This window comes from Schistocerca cancellata, chromosome 6 (genome assembly GCF_023864275.1).
Source record: "Schistocerca cancellata isolate TAMUIC-IGC-003103 chromosome 6, iqSchCanc2.1, whole genome shotgun sequence".
NCBI classification, from domain to species: Eukaryota; Metazoa; Arthropoda; class Insecta; order Orthoptera; family Acrididae; genus Schistocerca; species Schistocerca cancellata.
In genome coordinates, this window is record NC_064631.1 from 197,790,365 (window position 1) to 197,812,392 (window position 22,028).

General features: G+C 42.1%; 1 protein-coding gene across 2 annotated transcripts in view; it reads right to left on the minus strand.

The window, feature by feature from the left end:
• Positions 1-22,028, minus strand: part of LOC126191028 (metallophosphoesterase 1) — a 149,251-nt gene that overhangs the window by 123,836 nt on the left and 3,387 nt on the right. The gene's annotated exons all lie outside the window — the stretch shown is intronic.

Genomic DNA, 22,028 nt, shown 5'->3' on the forward strand with positions numbered 1-22,028 from the left:
GACACTGCTAGTGAGGGAAATGGAGTGGTAGCTAAAAGGAAGGTGTTTGTCCTTACCGGGCTTAGGTATGGCTATGACAGTGGCTTCACGCTAGCATCTGGAAAACATGCCATCTGCCCAAAGGCGATTGTATGTATGAGGAGAAAGTGCTAGTCTGCCAGAGAGGTGCTGCAGCATCTGAATGTGAACATCGTCCTGCCCTGGAGTGGAAGATTGGAATTTGGTGAACATGGTCAAGTTCCCCCATAGTAAAGGTGGCATTGTAGCATTCACGATTCTGAGAGGAGAGGGATTTCACCTGAGCCTCCTCAAATCATTTCTGAGGGAGGAAGGATGGATGATAGTGAGAGGAGCTCAAAATATCCACAATATACCAGTCTAAAACCTTGAACATTCCTATTCGAAGGCAAGGCTCTTGCTAAAGCTTCAGTGACAGGTGACAATTCATGACTGATTAGCTTTGTAAGAAAGTGTGTGGTCTGTCATAGGCTAAGTTCGAGTCTGAGTGTGGGTCTACTACACAGTTTAAATATGCCTTCTAGTTTCCCAACAGCATACATGCTGTTGCATACTTAAATATACATTCTGAAAACAAAGTAACGCTGTGGTTAAGCCATTTCTCTGTAATGTCCTTTATTCCATAAGTGGCAGTCCAACAAGGTATGCCAGAGAGCTGTGATGATAATGTTTGATTTTTGGTGTGCTCGATTGTGTGGTCATAAGTGCCCGTACAAAGTCCCAATTTTTACACGGTCCAATTTTTACACAGTCCAACCTAGCCTCTGTCATGAATAATGATGATGATGATGATGATGATGAAATGATGATGACAACACAAACACCCGGTTCCCAGGCAGAGAAAATCCCAAACCCACCCAGGAATCGAACCCAGGACCCTGTGATCCAGAGGTAGCAAGACTAGCCACTAGACCACGGACGCAGGAGAGCTGTGCCACCTGGCAAGCATGAGATAGCTACCGACAAAATTGAAGCTGTGAGGATGAGTTGCAAGTCACGCCTGGATTCATCTGAATATATTGGCAACTTGTTTCCCCAACAAATGGTGAATGAAGAAACTCAGCTGTCGCTTGCAATGTCAGAACAGATCTACACTGACAGCTGATCACACAAAATTAGTAGAGACTATCAGCCAGGTTCTTGCGGTCACTCTTGGAAGACATTGATCATCTCAAGCTGGGCCTACTTGCAACTGATAATACAGCAGAGCTCCATTCTCTACATCTCACATTGCAGCCAAGATAGCCCCTCATCTCTCACTGTAAGCAGACTGAGTGGATACTCATGTACTTTACTAACTTTCCTGCTATTTACCTGTGGCTAAGCCATGTCTCTACAATATCCTTTCTTCCAGTAGTGCTAGTTCTGCAGAGTTTGCAGGAGAGCTTCTGTGAAGTTTGGAAGGTAGGAGACGATGTACTGGCAGAATTGAAGCTCTGGGGATGGGTCATGAGTTGTGCTTGGGTAGCTCAGTCAGTAGAGCACTTGCCCGTGAAAGGCAAAGCTCCCACGTTTGAGTCTCGGTCCAGCACACAGTTTTAATTTGCCAGGAAGTTTCATATCAGTGCACATTCTGCTGCAGAGCGAACATTTCATTCTGGAGACAAGTGAGCTGTTGAGCACATGAGACTGACAAGACATTACTATCACGCACTACAGAGCTTGGAACATGCTTTAGTTGTAAAAGCATTACAGTATGATCATGTATTGTATTGTTTTTAAACAGATGAATTTTAGTAAACTCCTTCATCTCATTGGTCAATTTATTATACAGTTTAGACCTTGATAGAAAGTGCTGTTCTGGGGTTTTTGTTTTTCCTTGGTAAAAACAGGTCCAAATTGTCTCTACAGAACTATTTGCACAACAGAATGGTAGAGGTACTCTCTTGGTGCAAAAAGGATACCCAGTTTTTTAAATATCACCAATCTAAAAAAAAGACAGATTGCTACTTACCATAAAGAAGACACGTTAAGTTGCAGACAGGCATAATTAAAAGACACTTACGTAAAGCTTTCAGCCACAGCCTTCATCAGTAAGAGGGAGATACACAGCATTCATACACACAAGCAAGTGCACCTCATGCACACGCAATTCCCAATGCCAGCATCTCGGACTGGAATGCTGGAGTTGGCTGTCATCTGTGCATGAGGTGCACCTGCTCGTGTGTATGAATGGTGTGTGTCTCCCTTTTACTGATGAAGGCTGTGGCTGAAAGCTTTATGTAAGTGTCTTTTAATTGTGCCTGTTTGCAACTTAACATGTCTTCTTTATGGTAAGTAGCAATCTGCCTTTTCCTACATTGTTGATATTCCTACCTGGAGTTTCTATTGTTTCGGTTTCTGAAATAGTGCTTTTAAATGAGTCACACTACTACTTCTAGTTACTAGTCTCACTGCCCTTTTCTGCAGTTTAAAAACTGTGCCCATGGTTTGTGCCTTCAATCCCCATAAAAGAATGTTGGAAGTATGGACTGAGTGTACATAGGCTTAGTGTGACATGACAGGACACTGTCTGTTACAAACAGATGATGTAACTCTAAGAGCATAATATGCTGGTGACATTCTGTTGTCCAGTAACTTTGAGCATTTGTTCCATGTCAATTTACAATAAATATTCATTCTTAAAAACTTTGCATTTTTTACACTGTCTATAGATTTATAACCTATTTTTAATGTGACAGAGTTGATTTTTTTCTCTTTATGGTGAAGCATAAACAGTTTTTCTTTATGTTCCATGTTAATTTATTTCATACTGCCTAATCATAAGCATACTCAGTGGTTTGATTTGCTTTCTCTAATAGTAGTTTTGGTGTTTTATCAGTGACTATGAAGTTGCTGTTATTAGCAAAGAGAACTTTTTTTCTGTCTTACACAGTATGAAAAGTCATTGGTATATACTAAGAACAGAACTGGACCCAGTATACAAACTTGAGGAACACCTACAATAATTACTGAAATTTTGTCATTATCAGACATGTGAACTATATCTTTTTGCACCTTGTCTTATGGGTAAGACTGGAACCACTCATTTGCTATTCCTCTTACATCTACTGCTTCTAGTTTCTTTAGTAGTATTTTATGGCCAAGTGTCAGAATCCTTGAAAAAGTCTGAGAATATGACTTAACACAGTCATCCTAGTCAACAGCTTCAAGAACTACTTTTGCAAATTCAGTAATGGCTGATACTGTAATTCTCCCTCTTCGGAAAGCAAATGTTGCTTCATTAAAACGGCTGTGTTTATTTGTGTAACTCATTAGTCTATCTTCCATGATTGATTCCAATACTTTTGAGAATACAGAAAATAGTGAAACTGTCCTAAAGTCTTCAATACTCTCCACATTATCTTTCTTTAGTGAGAGCACAAGTTGTGCATGCTTTAGGTACTGTGGAAAAATACCTGAAATAAGGACTCATTTATTATGTTTCTTAATGATATTTGTGTACTGTCACTGCAATACTTCAGAACAGAGAGGAGAACTTTATTGATGCATCCTGTCTTATTACTTTTTAATTTCTGTTATGTCTTCCAGACTTCAAGCTCTGTTGTGGAAAATAACATCGCCGTGTTTGCCGAGTAATTCATTGTGGGTGCTACATGTGGTTTGGGAAGATTTTGTTTCAGCCTCTCTGCAGTATCAGACAAATAGCCATTTACAGAATTTACCATTTCCTGATGACTTTCTACAGTCCTACTCTCATCTTACATTTGTAAGTTATTATAATTGTGTGTGTCTTTCCTAGTTTCATCTTTTATGACAGTCCATACTACTTTTCTTTTATGTTTTCCAATACATATCATTTTGTCATCCAATGACTTTTTTGCAGCAAGTAGTACACTTCTGTATATCTTTTTGTGCCTGCTACAGTAATCTAGGGACTATAGATTACTGAAACACCTTTGTAAAGAAGTAAGAAATTTAAGTGTCTGGGAAGACTTTCTAGTAGCTGGCCATGCAAGAGCTATATTTAGTAACAAGCCACAGATATTTTTGATGGATTCTGGTAGACTCCTGTGCCCCCTTGTGCATTAGTGGAGACACAGCCTTCGGGCTGTTACCTGCAGTTTTCAGAATCAGTTATCTACCTCCCCATCTGGGCACACATGAGCAGATTTCTGCAGTGCATCACATTCAGATAGTCATGAGTTTCCCTATGGTTCAGGTGACAGTAAGTTTTAGTTACTTCATGTATTGTGAAGGAGCGGACCAATAGCCACATCAAAAAACTTATACAATTGTACTACAAAATACCTTGTTTGTAGAAATGTGACAAGAGAATGTAAAAAGTAGGGAGTACAATGAGGAGGTTGAAAATTTCTAGTTGGTAGTCCAACTGTGGACCAAAGTGTAATAAAAACTAACATACAAAATTTGAAATCAAGCTTCATTCAAGAAGGCGGGGAGGGGAGGTGGGGAGGGGGGGGGGGGGGGGGGGGGACAGGGTGAACTGTAGAAACCCATGCTATGGCGAGTACCAATAAAAAGCTGCTTGTACTACGTTCACTACTGCATTACCCATAACTGAGTCAAGTCCATTATTTTACAGGTGTTACAAGTTACTGTTCTTTAAAAAGACTCAAGAATGCCATGTTCCCAGTATATCAAAGCTTCATTACTCTCAGATGAGTTCTCAACATTCTGAATCAGACCCATATGGCTGGAATATCCTCTTTTAGCAATGACTGTTCTTTAGAGAAATATAGGAGTATACACCATAAAATATAGGAGTATACACCACAAAATTGCTGGTGACTGCACAATTTTCTTCTTACTATCATCCACCTTAAGTTTCTTTCAACAATATAAACAAGCTTCGAAATTCAAAAATCAAATAAATAAAATAATACAACACTATACTATGAACTTTCAACAAGACAGTAGTAGCTACTGAAATCAGTCACTTGTGGCCTATGGCCTGTTGTGCTGGCACTTCAATCCTGGCTCCACAGATAAGTCATAAAAATCTGCTGATTCACACTCACACAAAGGGATCTGGTCACCAAATAGACCTAAGAGACTAGATCCAACAGGTGAGGCCTACATGTTGGTAGAAAATGATGGGCTTGAAATCAGTAGGGCAGATCAGTAAAAATATGCACAGAAATGGCCCCTGTTTCAAGCCATCACAGAAATTTGCTCAGGTGTGGCCAGCTAATATACTCAAGTTAACCATCTATTTTCCTGAGCAGCTGCTACTGAAGTGGCTACTTTTGGAAATGTCCCCTCAAAAATTAATTTAAGCAATGTACAGAATTTAGAGAATAGCGCCAAGATTGTTTTCTATATGACATTCCTCCCATGTTTGATTTACCAATGCCCTAGAAAAGGTATGTATGTTACATTTCAAGAAACTCCTTTTGTAGGCCTGCAATTTTGAGGGTTTCACTAAGCCTGTCTTCAGCTTTATTATCTAGCAGTAAAGACCAAGGAGACCAAGATTTCTTATAAATACTTTATAATTTTTCCTGTCGAAATCTGGAAATATGTGGTCTAAGACTGATGCTGAACTTTCCATACCCGACGAACAGCATTTAACATTTGAGATATGCCAAAAGTGTTCAAAACATTTATGAAATTATTACTAATTTCATCACCAACACCTATGTTAATATTTCCACACATTATGTTAGTGTTGACAGCTGAGACTCTTTCTAGGACTTTAGTTAATCTGTATACGAAAATGTTCACATCTAACTTTTTTAGTTCAACAGCTGTCAATTCAAAATGTTTTAATCAAATCTTCTCTAGCTTTAAAATGTGTGCCACCTCTGATTTAAACATATGATCCCCCACCCTTCAAGGTAGTTCTACAGTAGGAAACTGCACATTCACATGACAGCACATGAATGATAGATAGTTCTGAGCAAATTTCTGTGGTTTTAGTGTACTCTGGTGTAGTACATTCTAATCTTCATGTACACACTGAAGACATCTCTAAAATGGTTGAGATAGGTTTAAGGGTTGGGTTGTTGTAGGGGAGGAGACCAGACAGCGAGGTCATCGGTCTCATCGGATTAGGGAAGGACGGGGAAGGAAGTCGGCCGTGCCCTTTCAAAGGAACCATCCCGGCATTTGCCTGGAGCGATTTAGGGAAATCACGGAAAACCTAAATCAGGATGGCCGGAAACGGCATAGGTTTAAGGAAGGGGAGCCTGTTTTCATGGTTTGTCCTTAGAATAATATCAAACCAATGACATCATGGGCAAAGCATCAAATCTGTCTCTAAGCCATAAGGGGACAGCCTGATGGTCAGTACCAATTTCCGCCCTTCCACCTAAAGATTCCCCTCTCCCTCCCTCTACATACCATCCACTCATCCTCAGTTAAGTGTAAGCTGACTAGGTCAGGTGCCATGGAAGACACTGCAACATCAAGGTTTTCAAGGAAAAGCTGAGGTTCAATAGCTTTTGCCATAGGTGCCTCGATGTCATTGTAGGCCAGTACAGCAGCCCGAAGTCTGTCAACCATAGCCAATACAGTGTCCAACTGATTTTCGCAGTGGCCAGTTCTTTCTGCATTCACACACAACAGGTGCAGGCCCTCCTTGTTGTGACCACACAAAACTACTTTCATCTGTACATAACTCTCGGTTCTTTGGTTGCTCAGTGAGATGGCAAATAGGAACTGAAACTCATGAAATATTAGTTCACTTTATTACTTTAGTACTTAACTTTGACGCACTTAATTGGCATAGGAATACCGAATAACTTACAACTGTCATTGACTACACAAGCATCACTTGATGCACTATTTAAAAAACTGCTCTGTGGTACAATATTCACATTTACAATAGTATTAATTCATGTGGAACTTTAACAGCTCATTGACCCTACACTATGATGCTGATTCCTGTAGCTGAGGATTTGAACTGGGGCCGAGTTCTTGCTTGAGACTTTATTGACCTCAGTGTGAGGACACTACTATGCTGAGAGGAGCATCTCCCACAAGCTGTTGTGAATTGCAGTTGCCCTCACTAATGTCTGTGGTATTGATTCATATTGCTGACCTTGGTGTGGCACTGCAATCTCCGAATGATCACCACACACCAGAACCCAGGAGTCCATACTCGCATAATGGTCATGGGATCCCTGACAACATCAGCAGCAATATTGTGAATGATAAATCATGTTCTCAGTAAGAGACAACCTTCCCGCTGCTGAATTCTTAGACATAGTGTAGACATTTTATCCAAAAAAACATTTCTGAATGAGTAACCCATTTCATAATCTTTCTTTATATGCAGAGCCATTGCCAGTCTACATTTTATATCCTCTCTACTTCAACCATCATCAGTTATTTTGCTCCCCAAATAGCAAAACTCATTTCCTAATCTAATTCCCTAAGCATCACCCGACTTAATTCAACTACATTCCATTATCCTCGTTTTGCTTTTGTTGATGTTCATCTTATATCCTCCTTTGAAGACACTATCCATTCCGTTTAACTGCTCTTCCAAATCCTTTGCTGTCTCTGACAGAATTACAATGTCATCGGCATGGATTTTAATACCTACTCTGAATTTTTCTTTTGTTTCCTTCACTGCTTGCTCAATATACAGATTGAATAACATCGGGGAGGGGCTACAACCCTGTCTCACTCCCTTCCCAACCACTGCTTCCCTTTGATGTCCCTCAACTCTTATAACTGCCTTCTGGTTTCTGTACAAATTGTAAATAGCCTTTCACTCCCTGTATTTCACCCCTGCCACCTTCAGAATTTGAAAGAGAGTATTCCAGTCAACATTGTCAAAAGCTTTCTCTAAGTCTACAAATGCTAGAAATGTAGGTTTGCCTTTCCTTAATCTAGCCTCTAAGATAAGTCGTAGGGTCAGTATTGCCTCACGTGTTCCAATATTTCTACGGAATCCAAACTGATCTTCCCCGAGGTCGGCTTCTACTAGTTTTTCCATTCATCTGTAAAGAATTCGCATTAGTATTTTCCAGCCATGACTTATTAAACTGATAGTTCAGTAATTTTCACATCTGTTAACACCTGCTTTCTTTGGGATTGGAATTATTATATTCATTTGTAAGTCTGAGGGTATTTCACCTGTCTCATACATCTTGCTCACCAGATGGTAGAGAGTTGTCAGGACTGGCTCTCCCAAGGCTGTCAGTAGTTCTAATGGAATGTTGTCTACTCCCGGGGCCTTGTTTCGACTCAGGTCTTTCAATGCTCTGTCAAACTCTTCACGCAGTATCATATCCCCCATTTCGTCTTCATCTACATCCTCTTCCATTTCCATAATATTGTGCTCAAGTACATCGCCCTTGTATAGACCCACTATATACTCCTTCCACCTTTCTGCCTTCCCTTCTTTGCTTAGAACTGGGTTTCCATCTGAGCTCTTGATATTGATACAAGTGGTTCTCTTCTCTCCAAAGGTCTCTTTAATTTTCCTGTAGGCAGTATCTATCTTACCCCTTGTGAGATAAGCCTCTACATCCTTACATTTGTCCTCTAGCCATACCTGCTTAGCCATTTTGCACTTCCTGACAATCTCATTTTTGAGACGTTTTGTATTCCTTTTTGCCTGCTTCATTTACTGCTTTTTATATTTTCTCCTTTCATCAATTAAATTCAATATTTCTTCTGTTACCCAAGGATTTCTACTAGCCCTCGTCTTTTTACCTAGAAGATCCTCTGCTGCCTTCACTACTTCATCCCTCAGAGCTACCCATTCTTCTTCTACTGTATTTCTTTCCCCCATTCCTGTCAATTGTTCCCTTATGCCCTCCCTGAAACTTTGTACAACCTCTGGTTTAATCAGTTTATCCAGGTCCCATCTCCTTAAATTCCCACCTTTTTGCAATTTCTTCCATTTTAATCTACAGGTCATAAGCAATAGGTTGTGGTCAGAGTCCACATCTGCCCCTGGAAATGTCTTACAATTTAAAACTCTGTCCTACCATTATCAATCTATCTGAAACCTTTCAATATCTCCAGGCTTCTTCCATGTATACAACCTTCTTTTATGATTCTTGAACCAAGTGTTAGCTATGATTAAGTTGTGCTCTGTGCAAAATTCTACCAGGCAGCTTCCTCTTTCACTTCTTACCCCCAATCCATATTCACCTACTATGTTTCCTTCTCTCCCTTTTCCTACTACCGAATTTCAGTCACCCATGAATATTACATTTTCGTCTCCCTTCACTATTTGAATAATTTATTTTATTTCATCATACATTTCTTCAATTTATTCACCATCTGCAGAGCTAGTTGGCATATAAACTTGTACTATTGTAGTAGGTGTGGGCTTTTTGTCTATCTTGGCCACAATAATGCGTTCACTATGCTGTTTGTAGTAGCTTACCCGCACTCCAGTTTTTTTTTTTTTTTTTTCCTTTTATTAAACCTACTCCTGAATTACCCCTATTTGATTTTGTATTTATAACCCTGTATTCACCTGACCAAAAGTCTTGTTCTTCCTGCCACCGAACTTCACTGAAATGCTAATCATTTGTATATTGTAACATGATGGACTGAGGCCGACCTTGGAGCAAAGTACAGCACACCCGGAAACCGACACTGGCCATTGCTGGCCAATGCTATTGCTTGATCAGCATCCATCACCAGCAGTAAAATGCTTCTGTAGCACCATTGTGGGTATCAATGCCCAGAGCCAGACTTCAAGAAACCGCTCCAGCCTGACTGATTTCGCATCACTGATGCACAATGCCAATTGTGACAGCCACCCCACACACTAACTCTATTCCAGAAATTTGACATGACATATAAATGCAGCCACTACCATGATATCAGCAGGGAGCAGCAGCATTTAAGCCTCTCTGAACAACCACCATCACTGAACACCTGGGCAGAAAGTCACTTGCAACCCGCATTATATCTATGATGCTGTTTTTTCTACCATTGCTGGGCTTCAAACATTTGTTCGCTGCCTGAGCATCTGGGCACTCTACTGCCTTCTCAGGACTATGACACAGGGGTCCAGCCATTCCCATCCCTACCAAGGTATCAGTGAAGGTCTTCCATGTATTACATCACTAGGTGTGGGGCAGACTGAAGTATTCACTGTGGAGCAGCTATGCTGGGCTGGAAAACATGAGCCTTCACTTATGCAGAAGCTGCAGCAGTGGTGCCCACTCATCACTGTTTTCTTCATCCTGCACCAGAGGTTGGCACACTGGATGATGCTGAATGATGTACTTACTTTGCTCACCATTGATGCTCGTATCTTCAAAGTCCAATGACTTTAAACAAACAGTAATAAAGAAGTTTTTGTACCTACAAAGCATCTTCCCTTGTGACACTGTTATAACTAATGTCAGAAGGACTGCAGAAGATGAAGATGGACAACCAGAGACAGCAGACAGTTCCATGGTTCTGCAGCAGGTGTATCCTATGCATCAGTATGAATAAGTGCTAACATTACAGGGACTTTTTTTGGCCTGTGTGGTTGATTCCCTATCCCTTCATCTTCCTTTTCATTTTATTTTAGGAATGCTGTATAACTGCATTGGTAGTAAGTAGGAGAGAAGCAAGTTGTGGTTCAGGAAGCTCTTCAGCAGCTGATAAATCAACTAGCCCTGTTGTAGAAACAATGAGGAGAACTAAGAAAGGAAAGGAGGGAATGGCCACATCCTAGTGAACCTATCCTTGATACTGATATCACTTCAGTGGTCACTTCACTTCCAGGGAAAGATTCTTTGTGTTTTTTGACAGTTTGGATACAGCTGCTAAGTTGGGAAACTGGAGTAATGAGCTACTACTCAGTGTAGCTACACCAATGTTATGGGGAGATGGGAGATGCTAGGGTGCATGTAAGTGTGCAATAAGAAATTAAGAGACGCACAGCCACTTGATGACTTCAGGGAAGGGATGGTAGACAGATAGACAGATATAGGAGGAAAAATACATGAAGGTACAACCATGAGTGGCTTAACAGGATATTCCAGAAACACAAGAAACTGGTAGAGAGCTTTGTGGACCATATTCACAAAATTAATATCAATATATATCAGCTCATGAGCATGATAATGCGAATAAGGTCACATTACATGGAGCTAAACAGAGAGCAATTGATGCATCTCTATTGGGCTTACAGTCAGAAACGTCCAGAGTTGATATGGAATTCCTAAAGATTGAATGAAGCAGTAGAAAACACAGTTGCACTAGTTGAAATTGACGTGGCCACTAAACCATAGGAAAAGAAGGCAGTATTTAATACATGTACCAAATGTTTTCGATGTGGTTGTACAGGTCATATGAAACATAACTGCAGAGTTATTTTGGACATTTCAAATGGAATTGCAATAACATAAATTTGTTGGGATGTGGAATATGGTCACAGAGTGGACCTCGTACCCCTCCATTTAACAGGGCAGGGGAAGTTGTGTCCACTTTACAATGCTCCCACTATGGATTAACACAGGTCACCTCTGTGCAAAATCAGTGGCAGACTTTTTTCTGACTGCTTATGTGAAAGGGTAGTTGTCTAAATTCTTATCAGATACTGGATCTCTGTGTCTGTAGCACGTAAGAGTATACTTCATAAAGCAAAATTACATCCACTACACTGGACATTAAGTGTACATGTTCATTCGGTTCATTATTAATATGGTTCCGAGTGGAGGGAGGTAACTTTTGTGTCATGTAGAAGTTCTCCCCAAAGTAGGTAGTGGCTACAAAGTCTTACTTCGGTTCCTGGTTGCACATCATGCCAAAATTGACTTGGCACAGCATAAAGTAGAACTGAATGAAGTACCATTTCACCTTGGTTTTACAGCTGGAAAACCATTACTGTCACAAGAAACACCAGAGATGTCAAGTGAGCCACCAAAGTTGACACAGCCCAGCATATAGCAGAACTGGATGGATCACCATTTCATCTTGGGTTTACAATTGAAAAACCATTGCTGTCGCAAGGAACACCAGAGATGTTGCTTGGGCTACCTATGCTGTGTACAAAATCCCTTAACGTCAACTTGCAGGATATCATACAGAAAGATATTGTAAAGTTAATCTGGGCTGATGTAGGAGCTGATCTGCCGCGAGTTCCTTGTGTGTTGCTGAACCTTTGTCTGAGAATGAAGAGATAGATAAAGTACTTTGTTTTGTACCATGTAGTTTATCCTAAGTACTCGAAACTGATGGAAGCAGAGTTGTGCATGGCTGTACTGATAATTTTAACCATGAAGAAGTACAGATATCATTTGGTACTCTGACAGCTAATTTAGAAGTGCTAGATGAGGAGGAACTTGACAGGAATGTCATGTCAGATTACGCAACACTGGGACTACTTATCAATATGACTACACTGAGGAAGGAATTGCACATCTAGAAGGATGGAACAAGAAAGGATGGAAAGATTGTTACAACATACTGTTATTTGATCCTCCTTGACCACTGCCTGCCACATCGCATCACTAACTCAAGATCATATTCCCACTGGGAATGACGCACCTGTCTATCAGAAAATGTATGGCACAGCACTTATAGACTGTAATGGAAAGATTTATAAACCAGCAACTCCAAAACGGGATCACAGAAACTATTAATAGCCCCTGGTATTAATCTGTTGTCAACGTCACAAAGAAATCACCAGATGCCAGCAAAGCAAATAGGTTCTGTTGTGACTACTGTTACTTAAACCAGAAGACAATTTCAGATGCCCATCCAATCCCAATATAACAGAAACTCTAGATAATCTGGGCTAGTGTAGTTATTTCTCAACTATGGACCCATTATGAAGTGGGTACTATCAATTAGAGGTAGCACCTGAAGATCATCTGAAAACAGTATTCTCAACCCCCTCTGGTCATATACATATTGTAACATGTATTTTGGGCTGAAAAATGGGCCAGCTACATTCCAGAAATTCTTAGATGATGTATTGCAAGGACTATAACTGAAGCAATTCACGGTCCATTTAGGCGATACAATTGAGTTCCCCTAGAATATCCATGAACATGTAGTGCGTTTAAATGAAGTTTTTGACTGTCTATGTGCAGAGTGGTTAACCCTTATCTTGGAAAACTACTATTCCACTTTACACAAAGTCCTTCACTTAGCCCCATTATTAGCCAAAATGGTGTATGTGCTGATCTTCAACTTGTTGATCCCAGCAAAAAATTTCCAAGATCCACTACACTACAGGAATTGCAGTCATATTTAGGTGCAGGCAGTTTTTATAAAAATTCATTCCAAAATTTGATGAAATTTCAAGACCCCTCATCCAATTATTAAAAAAGTAATAAAGTTTCAGTGGTCTCCTTGCAGTGAAAAAGCATTTGTAAAACTAGAAGAAGCTCTTCTATTCTCACTTTTCCAGATTACTAAAAGCAATATATACTGCTGTGTGGCACCAGCAATTGTACCTTAGAATGCATTTTAAGTCAGGAAATAGATGGACAAGAACATACCATAGTGCATGCACCCAGAAAGCTTAACAAAACAGAAAAAGTTATTCGCCCACTGACAAAGAAATGATGGTGCTAATTTTTGGGATAAGTTATTTCCACTGTTATCTGCAGAGATGATGCATCAAAGTAATGACTGATCATTTAACACTCTTATGGTTATTAGGATCAAAGATCCAACTAGCAGGTTAAGTAGATGGGTGTTATGTCCAAGTGAGTACGGTTTCAATAATGCACTGTCCATGTAGGTCACACACAAGCACAGACAGGCTAAGTTGTCAGTGTAGACATGTTGGAATGGAATGAACCACAAAGAAATGACCCAGATTGCCAGCAGATTGCTAAGCAACCACAGTTCAACACAGAAGATGGAGTGTTGCACAATAAGACTAGATGTGGGTTACACATAGCAGTACCAGCAAAATTACAAAATGAGGTGTTGAGGCAGGACCATGATTCAGTTTTAGTCAAATACGCTGGTTGCTGAGCAACACAATACAGAGTAGTACAAAATTAGTGGTGGATTGTAAAAGAAAATATGTTGATTGTTACATCAAGAACTGTGTCTCATGCACACAAAGGCTGGAACTCAGTTGCCAAAAGATTACATTATAAATGTTACCAGAGGCAGATAAACTGTTTAAATGATTGGTATTGATCTACTCTGACCATTTGCTCAAACATCTGAAAGAAACCTCCAAATGAGCAGGCAGAAACAGTGGTGCATATGATGGTCAACCATTGGATACTCATGTTCGGAACACCAGAAACAGTAGTAACAAATTAATGAACAAATTTTATGTGCCATTTAATAAAGCAGTTACGGTAAGCTGGTTATTTCACATTAAGAAAATTAGGCCTAGTGCATAACACCCAGATGCAAACAGGCAAATGAAGAGAGCTCATCAAACAATTGGAAAAATATTAAGTTACTATGTTATAACTCTCATCACAATGTCTTGGGCACCCTAAGTCCATATGTAGTGTGAGCATACAATCCAAATGTCAATGAGAGCACAGGGCTACAGGGCTACGCCTCACAAGGTTGTTTTTCACCAGAGGATATCTTATCTGTTTGAGCTTTGTCAGTCCCCACCCCAGGAGATGATATATCACCAGTGAAAAATGTCTCTAAAAGGCTGAAGACTATTTGGCACCAGGTGAACAAGTTGAACACCATAGCTTAGGAAAGACAAGAAAGCACTCATAATGACAAAGCAGTGCTACCAAAGTATCATGTAGGAGACTGTGTTGTGATGTCCAGCCCTTATATACAATACCAAAGAAAAGCAAGGAGGCCTCATTATCAGGGGCCGTTTCAAGTAATCAAAATGATGTCACTTATTAATGTCAAGTTACAGCTTTCAACTCACACCAACTCAGTTCATCAAACAACGAAAAATCCTGGACGGAATGTAACAATATTATGAATAGGAAAATTGTTACTCATCCTATAGTGGAGATGCTGAGTCGCAGCAGTCTCGGGTAACTGAAACCACGTGAGCAACAGCATCAGTGCATGATGGGAGTGGCGACTGGGTGGGAGTAAGGAGGAGACTGGGGCAGGGAGGGGAAGGGAAGGGATAGTATGGTGGGGGTGGCGAACAGTGAAGTGCTGCAGATTAGACGGAGGACAGGGGAGAGGTGGGTAGGCGGAGTAGCAGAAAAGGAGAGAAATAAAATGACTGGGTGTGATGGTGGAATGACGGCTGTGTAGCGCTGGAATGGGAACAGGGAAGGGGCTGGATGGGTGAGGAGAGTGACTAACAAAGGCTGATGCCAGGAGGGTTATGGGAACATAGGACGTATTGCAGGGAAAGTTCCCATCTGCAAAATTCAGAAAACCTGGTGTTGGTGGGAAGGAACAATATGGCACAGGCTGTGAAGCAGTCATTGAAATGAAGGATGTCATGTTTGGTAGCATGTTCAGCAACAGGATGGCCCACTTGTTTCCTGGGCACAGTTTGTCAGTGGCCATTTCTGTGGACAGACAGATTGTTGGTTGTCATACCTACGTAGAATACTGCATAGTGGTTGCAGCTCAGCTTGTAGATTACATGACTGGTTTCACAGGTAGCCCTGCCTTTGATGGGATAGGTGATGTTAGTGATCGGACTGGAGTAGGTGGTGGTGGTGGTGGGAGGATGTATGGGACAGGTCTTTCATCTAGGTCTATTACAGTGGAATGAGCCATGAGGTAAGGGATTGGGAGCAGGGGTTGTGTAAGGATGGATGAGTATATTGTGTAGGTTCAGTGGACAGTGGAATACCACCATGGGAGGAGTAGGAAGGGTAGTGAGCAGGACATTTTTCATCTCTGGGAACGATGAGAGGTAATCATAACCCTGGCAGTGAATGTAATTCAGTTGCTCCAATCCTGTGTAGTACTGAGTTATGAGGGGAATGCTACTCTGTGGCCGGAATTATGGCCTTTGGGAAGTGGCGGGAGACTGGAAGGATACGCCACAGGAGATTTGTTTTTGTACAAGGTTGGGAAGATAATTACGGTCAGTGGAGACTTCAGTGAGACCTTCGGCATATTTTTAGAGGGACTGCTCATCACTGCAGATGTGATGACCACAGCAGGCTGGGCTGTACGGAAGAGGCTTCTTGGTATGGAACGGGTGCCAGCTGTCAAAGTGGAGATATTGTTGGTGGTTAGTAGGTTTGATATGGATGGAGGTACTGATGTAGCCATCTTTGAGATGGAGATCAACATCTAGAAAGGTGGTTTTGTGGATTGAGTAGGACCAGGGGAAGCAAATGGGGGAGAAGTTGTTGAGGCCCTGGAGGAATGCAGATAGGGTGTCTTCACCTTTGATCCAGATAGCAGAGTTGTTATCACTGAATCTGAACCAAGTGAAGGGTTTATGATTATAGGTTTTTAGGAAGGATTCCTCTAGATGGCCCATGAATAAGTTGGCATAGGATGGTGCCATGAGGGGTGCCCATAGCTGTACCCCAGATTTGTCTGTAGGTAATGCCTTTGAAGGAGAAGTAATTATGGGTGAGGATATAGTTGGTCATGGTGACTAGGAAGGAGGTTGTTGGCGCAGAATCCGTCGAGCATTGGGAAAGGTAGTGTTCAATATCAGTAAGGCCATGGGCATTAGGAATGTTAGTGTACAGGGACGTGGCATCAATAATGACAAGCAGGGAACCATGTGGTAAAGGGACAGGAACAGTGGAGAGTCGGTGGAGGAAATGATTGGCATCTCACTGAAGCCTTCACTGACCGTAATTGTTCTCCCAACCTTGTAGAAAAACAAATCTCCTGCGCCTTATCCTTCCAGTCTCCCACCACTTCCCAAAGTCCCACTGTTCCAGCCACAGAGGAGCATTCCCCTTGTAAGTCAGTACCACCCAGGACTGGAACAACTGAATTACAATCTCCGCCAGGATTACGATTACCTCTCATCATGCCCTGAAATGAGAAATGTCCAGCCCACTATCCTTCCCACCACTCCCACAGTGGTATTCCACCATCCACTGAACCTACACAATATACTCATCCATCCTTACACAACACTTGCTCCCAATCCATTACCTCATGGCTCATTCCACTGTAATAGACCTAGATGAAAGACCTATCCCATACATCCTCCCACCACCACCACCACCACCACCACCACCACCACCACCACCTACTCCAGTCTGGTCACTAACATCACCTATCACTTCAAAGGCAGGGCTACCTGTGAAACCAGTCATGTAATCTACAAGCTACGCTGCAACCACTGTGCTGCATTCTATGTAGACTTGACAACCAACAAGCTGTCTGTCCACATGGACGGCCACCGACAAACTGTGGCCAAGACATAAATGGACCACCCTGTTGCTGAACATACCACCAAACATGATATCCTTCATTTCAATGACAGCCTGTGCCATATGGATCCTTCCCACCAACACCAGGTTTTCTGAATTTTGCAGATGGGAACTTTCCCTGCAATACATCCTATGTTCCCATAACCCTCCTGGCATCAGCCTTTGTTAGTCACTCTCCTCACCCATCCAGCCCCTTCCCTGTTCCCATTCCAGCGCTACACAGCCGTCATTCCACCATCACACCCAGTCATTTTATTTCTCTCCTTTTCCGCTACTTACCCCCCCCCCCCCTCTCCGCCTCCCCACCTCTCCCCTGCCCTACCCTTTGTCTAACCTGCAACAGTTCACTGTTTGCCATACTATCCCTCTTTCTCCCCACCCCAGCCTCCTCCTAACCCCCGCACAGTCGCCAATCCCATCATCCACTGGTGCTACTGCTCGCAGTGTGGTGTCAGTTGCCTAAGACTGCAGTCGTGTGTGCGAGTTGCATTTGTGTGTGTATGTGTGTGTGTGTGTCCGCGCGCGTGTATGTGTCATCTATTGTTGGTGAAGGTCAATGGCCAAAAGCTTTAACGGTGAGAGTCCTTTTGTTGTGCCTATCTGTGACTCAGCATCTCAACTTAGTTCATGTAAGTTATGGCCATCCTTTGGAATGAACAACAGAATAACAGAAAAAAAGAGAAAGTTTAGGCAAGAAAAACAGGACACTCCTGCAGAGATTCTGACTCACCAATACTTTAAGATCTCAAAGAGGATTACAAGATGATCAATGTGAACTTTCTGTATTAGGGATATGCATGCTTACACATTATGGTTATGTTTATGTTATAGAAGTAAGGAATTACAGAGAGTGATGTGTTATGAACGAGGCTATTGAGTCAGCATAAAGGAAACATTTTGTGTCCACACTAGGTTGAAGAAATTTTGGGGTGAAAATTTAACTTGTGATATTATTAATTGCATAGTTTTTTAGTGCTTAGGTTGGTAGGAAAAACACTGATGTAATTGGTATGACATATTAACTATTTTGTGAGGAAACGATGCAGAAGTAGTAGTCTATTGTTTGCATGCTTGAACAGCAAGAAGGTTACCATAGGGTGCAAGTGTGCATATATGTGTTTGCGTTAGACATAGGTATTTAGCATTAAGGGTAAAGATTTTTGCTAGGTAAGTTTATTTATGTAAGCTAAAGGATAGAATTAGACAGTTCCCCTCCCAGAAACCACAGCAGTATGCCCTAAAGTGATAAGAACAAACACAACAGAATTCTTCTAAAGAGTATGTCTACATTGGTTATACTCCGTGGCAAACCCTATGGTCATTATTTTTACTTTCACGAGCACAGAGATTACAGTGACACACAGTGCGTACAATTACAGGGTCAAAGGTTACTGATCAGTAGCACCCAATGTGATATTTCTGAACTAACTTTCTGATTACTTGCCATCATCAATGGAACCACCAACCTAAATATCACCCATACATTGATTTACCTACCTGACCTACTTGAAGAACATGTTAGATATGACCCTACTCACCTCCTCAGATAATACCCATGCAAAATGGCCGCATATCACTGGAGCACCTTCTAGTTCTACATCTACATTTATATTCCGCAAGCCACCCAACGGTGTGTGGTGGAGGGCATTTTATGTGCTACTGTCATTAACTCCTTTCCTGTTCCAGTCGCATATGGTTCGCGGGAAGAACGACTGCCGGAAACCCTCCATGCATGCTTGAATTTCTCTAATTTTATATTCATGATCTCCTTGGGAGGTATAAGTAGGGGGAAGCAATATATTCTATACCTCATCCAGAAACGCGCCCTCTCGAAACCTGGACAGCAAGCTACACTGTGATGCAGAGCGCCTCTTTGCAGAGTCTGCCACTTGAGTTTGCTAAACATCTCCGTAATGCTATCACGCTTACCAAATAACCCTGTGGCAAAATGCGCCGCTCTTCTTTGGATCCTCTCTATCTCCTCTGTCAACCCAATCTGGTACAGATCCCATACTGATGAGCAATACTAAAGTATAGGTCGAACGAGTGTTTTGTACGCCACCTCCTTTGTTGGACTACATTTTCTAAGGACTCTCCCAATGAATCTCAACCTGGCACCTACCTTACCAACAATTAATTTTATATGATCATTCCACTTCAAATCATTCCACACGCATACTCCCAGATATTTTACAGAAGTAACTGCTACCAGTGTTTGTTCCACTATCATATAATCATACAATAAAGGATCCTTCTTTCTATGTATTCGCAATACATTACATTTGTCTATGTTAAGGGTCAGTTGCCACTCCCTGCACCAAGTGCCTATCCGCTGCAGATCTTCCTGCATTTCGCTACAATTTTCTAATGCTGCAACTTCTCTGTATACTACAGCATCATCTGCGAAAAGCCGCATGGAACTTCCGACACTATCTACTAGATCATTTATATATATTGTGAAAAGCAATGGTCCCATAACACTCCCCTGTGGCACGCCAGAGGTTACTTTAACATTTGTAGACGTCTCTCCATTGAGAACAACATGCTGTGTTCTGTTTGCTAAAAACTCTTCAATCCAGCCACACAGCTGGTTTGATATTCCGTAGGCTCTTACTTTGTTTATCAGGCGACAGTGCGGAACTGTATCGAATGCCTTCCGGAAGTCAAGGAAAACAGCATCTACCTGGGAGCCTGTATCTAATATTTTCTGGGTCTCATGAACAAATAAAGCGAGTTGGGTCTCACACGATCGCTGTTTCCGGAATCCATGTTGATTCCTACAGAGTAGATTCTGGGTTTCCAAAAATGACATGATACGCGAAATTTTTGTTTTGATCTGTTAGGTAGTCTGAAATCTGCCTTCTATTACTCCTGCTAAACTGATAAACCTTCCTCCCTTTTTTTATATTCCTATTTACTTCTATATTCAGGGATGCTGCAATGGCCTTATGGTCATTGTTATCAGTAGGTCCAAGATGTTATCTCCACAAGTCGGTTCTCTGTTTAATTGCTCAAGGTAATTTTCAGATAGTGCACTCAGTATAATGTCACTCGATGCTCTGTCCCTACCACCCGTCCTAAACATCTGAGTGTCCCAGTCTATATCTGGTAAATTGAAATCTCCACCTAAGACTATAACATGCTGAGAAAATTTATGTGAAATGTATTCCCAATTTTCTCTCAGTTGTTCTGCCACTAATGCTGCTGAGTCGGGAGGTTGGTAAAAGGAGCCAATTATTAACCTAGCTCAGCTGTTAAATGTAACCTCCACCCATAATAATTCACAGGAACTATCCACTTCTACTTCACTACAGGATAAACTACTACTAACAGTGACAAACATGCCACCACCGGTTGCATGCAATCTATCCTTTCTAAACACTGTCTGTGCCTTTGTAAAAATTTCGGCAGAATTTATCTCTGGCTTCAGCCAGCTTTCCATACATATTATGATTTCAGCTTCGGTGCTTTCTATCAGCGCTTGAAGTTCCGGTACTTTACCAAACGCAGCTTCGAGAGTTTACAATTACAATACCGATTGCTGCTTGGTCCTCGCTTGTCCTGACTTTACCCTGCACCCTTTGAGGCTGTTGCCCTTTCTGTACTTGCCTGAGGCCATCTAACTTAAAAAACCGCCCAGTCCACACCACACAACCCCTGCTACCCATGTAGCCACCTGCTGTGTGTAGTGGACTCCTGACCTATCCAGCGGAACCCAAAACCCCACCACCCTATGGTGCAAGTCTAGGAATCTGCAGCCCACACAGTCACAGAACCATCTCAGCCTCTGATTCAGACCCTCCACTCGGCTCTGTACCAAAGGTCCACAGTCAGTCCTGTCGACGATGCTGCAGATGGTGAGCTCTGCTTTCATCCCACTAGCGAGACTGGCAGTATTCACCAAATCAGATAGCCGCCGGAAGCCAGAGAGGATTTCATCCGATCCATAGCGACACACATCATTGGTGCCGACATGAGTGACCACCTGCAGATGGGTGCATCCTGTACCCTTCATGGCATCCGGAAGGACGCTTTCCACATCTGGAATGACTCCCCCTGGTTTGCACATGGAGTGCACATTGGTTTTCTTCCCCTCTCTTGCTGCCATATCCCTAACATTACGCGCCTGACGTTGGAGCTCCCAACTACCAGTAAGTCCGCCCTCTGCGACCGCCCTCTGCGACCGCCCGGATCTTGCAGACTGAGGGGCAACCTCTGGAACAGGACAAGCAGCCATGTCCGGATGAAGATCAGTATCAGCCAGAGACAGAGCCTGAAACCGGTTCGTCAGACAAACTGGAGAGGCCTTCCGTTTAGCCCTCCAGAATGTCTTTCACCCCCTGCCACTCCTCGAGATTACCTCCCACTCTATCATGGGTGAGGGGTCAGCCTCAATGTGGGCAGTATCCCGGGCAGCCACAGCCGTAGTCCGATCGGGGGATGCATGGGATGAGCTGGCCGTCCCTGACAAACCCCCATCCGGACCCCCACAGTGATGCCCATTGGCAACAGCCTCAAGCTGTGTGACCGAAGCCAACACTGCCTGAAGCTCATAGTGAAGGATGCCAACTCAGCCCGCATCTGAACACACCAGTCGCAGTCCCTATCCATGCCAAATACTGTTGTGCAAAGAACGTCTGAACTAGCCTACAGAGAGCACAAACAATTTGATACAAAATTTAAACGGTTATTAAAATACAAGATTGCCTAGCAAATGCAGTAATGCTGCTACTTGCGCACTGATGACACACTGCTCGGCGGCAGAAGGAGATTACGCAATTTTACACTATTCAGGTACTAAAA